Source organism: Microchirus variegatus (assembly GCF_963457635.1).
Source record: "Microchirus variegatus genome assembly, chromosome: 11".
Taxonomy (NCBI): domain Eukaryota; kingdom Metazoa; phylum Chordata; class Actinopteri; order Pleuronectiformes; family Soleidae; genus Microchirus; species Microchirus variegatus.
The window spans coordinates 23,501,676-23,511,798 of record NC_139812.1 but is presented as its reverse complement, the minus strand read 5'-3'; the positions used below and the strand labels follow the sequence as shown (position 1 = coordinate 23,511,798).

The following is a 10,123-nucleotide window of genomic DNA, read 5'->3' as shown; positions in this document are numbered from 1 at the left end:
ATGGACACAGAGGTCAGAGGTCAAACCAGGGGAAAAACAAGGCTGCAGCTCACAGCAACGCTAAACTGATTCACAACTTTTCATGGCTCATAAAACATCTGATAATCCATTCATCGGTTCTAGAGTTTTTTGTTTTATTATTACAATTAATACAAGCTTTCTGATTTTCAGCTTCTTAAATGTGAACATTTTCTAATCTCTGAATGTGAACATTTTCTAATCTCTGAATGTGAACATTTTCTAATCTCTGAATGTGAACATTTTCTAATCTCTGAATGTGAACATTTTCTAATCTCTGAATGTGAACATTTTCTAATATCGGAATGTGAACATTTTCTAATCTCTCAATGTGAATGTTTTCTAATCTCTGAATGTGAACATTTTCTAATCTCTGAATGTGAACGTTTTCTAATCTCTGAATGTGAACATTTTCTAATCTCTGAATGTGAACGTTTTCTAATCTCTGAATGTAAACGTTTTCTAATCTCTCAATGTGAACATTTTCTAATCTCTGAATGCGAACGTTTTCTAATCTCTGAATGCGAACATTTTCTAATCTCTGAATGTGAACGTTTTCTAATCTCTGAATGCGAACGTTTTCTAATCTCTGAATGCAAACGTTTTCTAATCTTGAAATGCAAACGTTTTCTCATATCGCAATGCAAACATTTTGTAATCTCAGAATAGGAATATTTTCTGATCTCTGAATGTGAACATTTTCTAATCTCTGAATGTGAACATTTTCTAATCTCTGAATGTGAACATTTTCTAATCTCGGAATGTGAATCTCTAATCTCTCAATGTGAACATTTTCTAATCTCTGAATGTGAACATTTTCTAGTCTCTCAATGTGAACATTTTCTAATCTCGGAATGTGAACATTTTCTAATCTCGGAATGTGAATCTCTAATCTCTCAATGTGAACATTTTCTAATCTCTGAATGTGAACATTTTCTAGTCTCTCAATGTGAACATTTTCTAATATCGGAATGTGAACATTTTCTAGTCTCTCAATGTGAACATTTTCTAATCTCTCAATGTGAACGTTTCCTAATTTCGTAATGTGAATATTCTCTAATGTCTGAATGTGATTTCCAGGTTTACTAAACACTGATCGGCATTTTATGGACAAAAGAAAACTCGAGAAAATAATCAACAGATTACTGGATTCCAAACTGTCATTGTTAATAATCCTGGATAAATACGGATGATCTATGGATTTGTATGCATTACATCTGTGTTTCAGAGCGTTTCTTTATGGGGGTTAAACTTCACTCAGATAAGATCGACAAGGTTGAGGAGACGGGATGTTTTGGAAGATTGATAAACTCATTAATTAATTAACCTCATCCTATAGGAGAGGAGGCGTCGCCAGATTATGAAGATAAATAAGAATAATAAAAATAAAGGCTGCCGCTCAAACCTTCACCTTCAGAGACTGACGAGGAAAAAGAACGGCGATGCGGCGACCTTTGTGTCGCGTCTGTTGTGTAACAGGAAAAAAATAAACACACACACACACCGAGGATCTCCATGATCACTGTGAAATTATGGAACCATGTGGAATGAATACATAATCCAGGTGATTTTTACAAGGTACAGGAATTTGGATGTGATTCTATATATTTTATTTGTTTTATTTATCGTCGTTGTTTTTAAAGTGCTTTATAAATAAAGTTGGATTGGATATCTTTAATATGTGACCGATTATTTCTAATATCAGCGACAAATATCTCCCTTCTACACTTCTGATTTGTATACAATACAATATAGATTAGGGCTCCAAGAATATAACACAAAGTTCAAGGGGTAGGATTAAATAAGATTAAATAAGTCATATAAGAGATAAACATTGAACATAAATATCATAAACATCATTCTATTTTCAGTCTTTTGTCTGCATTACATTTTATAAACTAATAACAGACAGAAATTATTGCTCCATATGCATTTGTATTTTAATTTTAGAAGACATTTTGTGGACAATATCATCTGGCAGAAGGCTTAAGAGCTGAAAAATATAATTTGATACTAAAAGACAAATACATATGGAGCCGCAGTGGGGCAACATTTTTAATTTTTAACATTCTTTTCGTTATAGTTTAACAACTTAAGTGAGTTCAGACAATGTACATATGACGTAATGCCACTTTTATATAGATTCAAGATTCAAGATTCAAGATTTAAAAATATGAAATATGAAAATAAAATCAAATAAGATAAAGTAGAGTAAAAATATAATAAAAATAAAATAAAATAAAAATAAAAATAAAAATAAAAATAAAAATAAAAATAAAAATAAAATACAATTTAAATTTAGAATAATTTCCAGATAAATATAAAAATATTTACAATACACAAGAATAAAAAATAAAAGCAGTAAGATGCAATAAAATACGGATCAAATGCACAATGTTCAATATGTATATAGAATAGAGTATAGAATATAAGAAGTTTTAACATTAGATTTAGATAAGAATTTTAGATTTAACAGGAACGTGAGTTAAATGTGCAGCAAAATGAGTAAATATTTACATTTGGCACCCCATACAATTGGCCCCCCATACAATTGACACCCCATACTTTGGCACCCCATACAAATGTCGCCTTGGTCTTTACTCAATAAAAAATATATATTGTTTGCATCTGAATGAACCTACATAGAAAAAAATCTATTTAATGACTGAAACACTATTATTCAATCTGTATAGTTAACATCTGAAAGTGAGTTAAATGTGCAGCAAAATTAGTAAATATTTGCATTTGGCACCCCATACATATGTCGCCTTGGTCTTTACTCAATAAAAAAAGAAAAATCGATTTAATGAGTGAAACACTATTATTCTATCTGTATTAATCACATTAAAAAGCAACACTCTGTGACTTGGTCTCCTCCTTCCCTCTGATTGGCTCCGCGAAGCGAGTGTCGCCCTGACCCCAGTTGTGCTTCGGTTTAAAAGACACGAGGTCACGGGTTTGGGGTCACATTACATTACGAAGTCAAGAGTCGGCGTCAAACTCGACAGAACAGGATGAGATAAATGAATCCAGGCAGAGTTAACACTGTTGTTTGTCTTTCTCCAAGGTTCAAGGCCATAACGTTTACGTTCCGGCACCTTGTCTTTCTTTGCTCGTCTGGTTAGCAGCCAGTTCCATCTGGATGGCACAGTCAGAGCGAGCAGCCAGACTCAGGTGGATCTCACCGGTCATGAACCTTTTTATTGCGTGGCCAAGAGCAGATAATGTACACACCGCCAACAGGAATTCTACGTCATTTCTTTTATCAGCGCTGATTGTTGCTAAAGCTGCTAGCGCTTCAGCGACATCTCGCTGTTTCATTTATCGGACAGTTATTATAAAAAAAACATTCACTTTATTCAGAACTGTAAACAGTGAAAAAGCAGAACCATCCCTTTAAATGAACACAGAGTATAATTACGGCCGGTGCTCCCTGTCCTTCTTTTACTACTGTTCACTCCACTCCGCTGATTGGCTTCACTGGCGCAGCAAGAATTCAACACGTCAACCAATACCGCGAGCGCCGCGTGGAAGGTGGGGTGCAAATGGCCTGCTGTGATTGGCTGCAGCTCCCCAAACACTCCTCAGGACGCTCTGTATCTGTGTGTGTGGGTGTGTGGTCCAAAAAACATACAAACCTATCTTTGTGGGGACATTTCGTCTGGTTTCTCGGAACATTAAAGGGCCTTTTCAGGGTCAAGAAGTTTTCTTGTATAGGTTACCTCTTTAGGACCATGCATTTCTGGTATAAACACTGACCTGTAGTCCTCATGGAGACCAAAAACCTGGTCAAGAGGACCCAGTTAAGTTTAGGGCTAAGATTGAGGATAAGGTTAAGGATAATGCTAGGTTTATGTTAAGTACAAATGACTGGGACTTGATATAGTGTCCTAAGAGGAATAGTTGGGCAAATTTGTATGTGTGTGTACTTGTATTTCTATCTTTGTGAGGTCCAAAACCAAAGAAACCTATATTTTGCCTGGGCCATTCAACTTTAAGGTGCCTTTTCTGGTGTAAGGACTTGTTTTAGATTAGAAAGGTTAGAATTGGGTTTAAGTTAGCACAGCAAGCGATGTGTCCTCACTAACATGTAAAAACAAGTGTGTGTGTGTGTGTGTGTGTATACGAGCATGACTATTTGTGACGAAAGCAGCTGCTACAAACGGCCTGAGCCTGCGTCGACTTGACTCACTTGAACATTTAGAGTTATATATCTTATATCTTCTTTACCTCCTACGGCTAATTATGCGCAAACGTAATTATTTGACGACGATCGGTTAAATGGTGTTAATTAAGGTCCTTGAATGAGCGAGATAGTGAAAAGCGCTTGTGACCTTTGACCCATTTTGACAGATACGTGATGTGTTTACATATTTTATTTTTGCCACGTGAGATTTGTGTCAATTTGTGTAAATCACTTTAACTTGAGTACATGTTTATTAGACCAGTACTTCTACATGTACTTAACCCTTTAAGGTACTACTCAACCGTTTGGTCTAGCACACTTTAAGTCACTATATCTCGTTGAAAAATGCATCAAGCTGAACTCACTAACACGAAATTAATGTGACTTAATGTGAATATTGTACTTTATTATTATAATTATGCAAACCAGGTTTATTATGAACAGACGTCTCAACCGTTTGGTAGAGGCCTGTATCTAAAATACTATGGGTCTAATTAAAAAAATAAACAAATAAATAAATAAATATATATATTTTGATTGATTGATTGTCATTGTTGTTATCATAAGTAAATAAAATAAAATAATAAAAAATGCAAAGAAATCATTTTTCCTTTGCTTTTTTCTTGGTGCGTACCTTAAAGGGTTAAAAATGTGATCAAAATAGTGGTACTTTCATTTATTTTTCTAATCTTGGTAATGGCAATAGCTACAGGCTAATATCAGTATAAAACTTTATCATTATTTTTTCATTATTTACTATTACTTAACAATTACAATCAAAAAAAGGGGTGGAGTTAGTGTAATTGTGCCTTGTCTTTACACAATGATCACTTTATTATGACATTATTGTGGCTGTACTATTCTGTAACAGATCCTTGTTGGGTTTTCTCGTAGTGTCGTATAATATTATAATGACAGACACTGTGTTAAACTGGCAGCCAGAGAGAGAGAGAGAGAAGGAGAGAGAGAGAGAGAGAGCAGCAGCTGGACCGTCATCCTATCCCATCGTTACTCCACATCATTCTGAACCCTCAGCACATTCCTCTGCGGAGCTGCCACCAAAGAGGGAAATATTACCACTTAAAATCTATACACTTCCATCCAGGACCATTTGCAAATAACAAACGTGTAGAAATGTGTAACTGAAAAGCAACACAACAGTGACGATGGGAGGGTGTAGGTCAGCAGAGGTGGAAACACACCTCACATCCCTTTTACTACACTGGACCTCGGTGTGGACTTGGTTTGTTATCAGCGGTTCCTCCAATAAAGCTGCTATCGCTCCTGTGAGGAGGAGATAAAGGCCGCATTAAAACAGTCAGGATGTATTTGAGGATTGATTTCATCTATAAATACCGGGGTAAACCCTTTAAAAACAAAAGAAAAATAGAGTCTCTATTTACTATCTTCTTAGATTGTGAATGAAGTGCAGTGCTTTGTTTGGGGAAACGGTAAATAAGTAAATAAAGTTCACAGTGTGACCAATACAAAATCATTTTATGGAACAAGAGGCCTTCACCTTATATTGGCATTCCACCAAGTGGAATGTCCCACTTGGACACGGGGGAGGCGGCCTCGGGAGGGTGTAAACAAAGGGAAATCCAACAGATGGCAGCAACTTGAGGGCTGTTTAAGGGAAAAGGAGGAGGTGTTTGACCATGGAGAGCAGCCGGTGTATGGGAAGGACAACACTGGTGTAATATGAGAACTCTTATTTGTCAGTTTGTCCGTTTATTGTCCTCGTGTTATTTCTGTTTTAAGTGTAATTACACAGTCAGCTAAAAACAAACAAACCTCATACTTGGCCAATAAAGCTGATTTTGTCATTTGTTTGGTTTCTTTTCTGCCTTTGTGATTGGTCCATTTGTTTATGTCCTTTTCTATGTGATTATGTGTTTATTTCAAGTTGTTTATTAAAATGATTAGTAGTAGTATTGGCAAATACTAATTATTAAGGGAGTGGGATAAACATAAGTGATTTACATAACATAAGTATGGACTTCTCCTCACTCCTTTTGAACACGTGTCAAATTGTGTTAAGTTTAATTGGTCCAAAATTGGTTTGTTTATTGACAAATCAGATGGTGAGAATTTTTTTTGATGATCATTTAAGGATTTTTTTTTTCAAACTAAAAAAAAAAAAAAAATGTTGATGTCATGTTGCTCTCAAATCAAGAAACTGTACTATGAGTCATATGAATTATTATACTCTGGTAAAGTGTAATTAACTGTCACATTGATGGAAGATTAAAGCATCTGCAGCTGCTGTGTAATGCCACTAATCTGCTGTAGGGGTCACTCTCGCGCTGAGTGTTGATCTCAGTTTCTCTGCAGTTTCTCTGCGACCTGAAATGACAGAAATACATATATATATGCATATATATACATGTATTTCTGTCACTTCAGGTCGTATATATATATATATATATATTCATATATATATATACGTGTATATATATATATATATCAGGAAATTAAAATAAGAGAGGAAGAGCATGTAAACCAACTTAACTAAATACATAAATCAGAAGACATGACCTTGTATATATGTATATATATATATATATATATATATATATGTATATGTATATATGTGTATAGATAGCAGCTTTAATGTGATTAAAGGAATTTAAATGGACTGAATAAAGAGTTAAAGTAAACCTGACTGAGCCTGGTGCTCAACAGCGTCATTGTTTCCCTGCAGATTGAGGAACATTCCTGTCGTTGTTATGTTCACGTAATCTGAGGTCAGTAGGATTAAAGGGCCAGTTGGCTGAAAACATTAGATTCCTTCACATTAGCAGTGAGGCACAGGTCTGGTGGTGAGTATGAAACATTTTCAACTTTTCTTGTTGTTCATAGGTTTCTTTGCCTGATGTGTGATATGTATGCGTGTTTGATTGTTTGTTTGTTTGTTTGTTCAGAAACTCATCACTGGGTCTAATCTGTTGGATCCTGTGGAGATCCAGGGTCTGGTGATGGCGACCGTGACCAAACTGGTGAAGTTTGTGAGCGTGTTCGTCGCAGAGCTCATCAGCTCCGTCACCGACTGGTTCCAGACCAAAGCAGCGTGGGCTCGACTGGAGGTTCTGGAGAACACGGAACTGAAGACGACGGGAGGAGGTGAGTCAGGGAAACAGAATCACCGGGGATTGTCTTACTGTCTTCTTCTGGGTGGAAAGAACAAAAATCTGCTTATTCCAACATTCAACATATATTCAACAAGTAGAACCATATAAGGTTCTTCGGCTTGTCCTCATAGGAGAACCCTTTTAGCTCCAGGTAGAACCTTTTTATAAAGGTTCCACCTGTAACCCTTTTGGAGGGTTCCACCAAGAACCCTTTTAAAACCCTTTATTCAGGAAAGGGGTTTTAAAGGGTTCTCTGGATCAAAATGGTTCTTACTGGAACCATTAGTGTTACCAAGAACCCTTGAAAAAAGTTTTTCAGAAGCAAATGGTTCCAGGTAGAACATCAGCTCTTGTAGAAGAACCCTTTTGGAACCCTTATTTCTAAGAGTGTAGTGTAGGCAGGTGGACTGAACATTCTGAAGAACTAAATGGTCAAAGCACACAGCATGTTTTTAAAAAATGACGTTAAAATTACGGAAAAATTCCAAATACTGTCACAAACATTTTACGTTTACTTTAAGGATGTTCACAGGAAACTTAAATCCACTCATCACTTTTCACATATCGTGCACATCTCTATCCGATCTTAATCGATTCATCGGTTTTAAGCTTTTTTCATGATTAAAACAAGATTTCCGATGGTTTTAGCTTCTTAAATGTGAATATTTTCTTGGTTTCTTTGCTCCACGTAACAGAGAAATCATTAAAAATAAGTCATTTTAGTTTGTGGACAAAACAAGACATTCGAGAACATCGTAACTTCCAGGTTTGACAAACACTGATCGACGTTTTTTTTTTACATATTCTGGAGCAAAGAAATCATCGTTTTATCGAGAAAGTAATCTCTAGTTGCAGCTCTAATCCAAACAATACACATTTTCTCTCTCTTTTTCCTCCACAGTCCATGAACGACACAAGGCCAGAACTCTGTGGGAGGAAACCGGAGCTGTGGTCATGGTCGTACGACGACCTGGATGATTGTTGTGCAGAGAGGTAACGTACGGAATCATCACACAGGCCTGTCTGTCTGTATGAATGTACATTAGTGACGTCACGTTTCAAGCTTATGTATTATCTCTGTGTGCAGGAGGCTGCTGAGCTGTCCTCTCTAAAGTCCCAGCTGCAGGACCTTGAAGTCCCTCTGTTTGCTGTGGTGAAAGAAAACCTCGGCAAAGAGCTGGACAGCTTCAAGAAGTACTTCTCTGGGAAAGTCTACGTGGATCAGCAGGTCTGCTTCTGTAAACTCCTCCCCTTTAATTAAAGATTAAAGCTGCAGTATGCAGTATTGTTAAGTTTGTTGCCTTTTGCACAATAAAATCAAGCAAAAAACGTGGACTGGACGTTAAGTATCCACCACATTCATGTTAAATATCGCTCAACCATGACAGCTTTCACTGATTTAGTGTAATCTGCTTGCTCGTGAGGTCTACAGTTGCACAATTTGAGCCAATAAGCTGCTTTTTTTTACTTTACTCACACAGAGAAACTTCTACGGCCCTCAAGAGCGATGGATGTTCCTCTCCATGTTCCTGCGTATCGGCGTGTGGAGGAGCTTCTGTCGAGCCTATCGGAGAGGCTTCAGGGGGAACCTGAGAGGCGAAGGACTGGTCCTGGGTGGAGTCTTCGTCGTCGGGCCTGGAGATCAGGTGAGCAGAGGGATTATTTTTTTACAACTGTGTCTGTGGATTTTTGTTTAAAGGCGCCATATGTAAGAATGTGGCCAAAAACAGTTACTACATTCAAATTCAAAATACCGAGGTCTTTTAGGTTTCGTTTTCTGACGTAACTGGCAACCCGTGGTTGCTCGGCAGCTGAGACTCTACTGACCGCAATGACTGGTAGACGGCGGTAGGTGGCGCCACATGACGAAACATGATTTCAAAACATAAACATGATTTGCAGTCTGCAAAAAAAAATGTTTTAATGCAAATATTTTGGCTGTACTGTTGTTGTTGGTGAGTTCAGTTTGTTATATGAACATTATTCCTGAGTCTCTGTGACATATTAGGAGGATTTTATGGCCAATTGCTTTCGGTTTATTACATAATGCACCTTTAACTGTGTTTTCCCTCTCAGGGTATTCTACTGGAGCACCGTGAGATGGAGTTTGGGGATAAAGTGAACATGCTGGCAGTCCTCAGAACAGCCCGTAACATGCACGACAACATGGCGAGATAGATCTTCACATTGAAACCACGTTGTTATTTGCATGCCTTTCAGTCTAAATCCAGGATTTTGTCCAATGTATAACACGTTATAATGTTCTCATGAACCATTCGTTCATTGCATGTCTGGCAGGTGTGAGTTATGCAACTTTGCCATTTTAAATGATGGCTGTCTCACTGTCTGTCTGTGTAGCTGCTCTTGGTTTGGTTGACGGTCTTTAGTGTGTTTTATTGACGATCTGTTTCTGAAACTCTGACAGAGAGAGAACAGCCCTGATGCCAACACACTAATACAACATTTAAAACAAGGCACTTTTATGCTGATATGACGGACGGAGAATAAGCCACTGAAGTGACATCTAAACAAAATAAAACAATACACAAGTCATGCAGCACAAAAGGCTCCTGGGCATATCTGTGTTTTTGTTATGTTCTCATACTTTGTGTTTTATGGCAGTTTGTTGGCCTCCAGCTTTTTTTGCATCACCACTTCTAAAAGGCTGTAGATTTAAAATGTTAAATACTTAAAATAGAGAACAAACACTCCATTGAAACACCTGATGTTTGACATGTATCATAGAACACTGACCTGTGCTTTCATAGACATTCAACACACTGTCCAC

The 10,123-nt window shown here is 37.1% G+C and overlaps 1 pseudogene across 1 annotated transcript; it reads left to right on the top strand.

Annotated features, from left to right (window-relative positions):
* On the top strand, nt 1-9,610 carry LOC310933874 (peroxiredoxin-like 2A; annotated as a pseudogene). Its single transcript, XR_014593143.1, has 6 exons — nt 1-12; nt 7,129-7,327; nt 8,237-8,328; nt 8,423-8,563; nt 8,817-8,981; nt 9,412-9,610. The product of XR_014593143.1 is annotated as a peroxiredoxin-like 2A (transcript).
* The last annotated feature ends 513 nt before the right edge of the window (nt 9,611-10,123 follow it).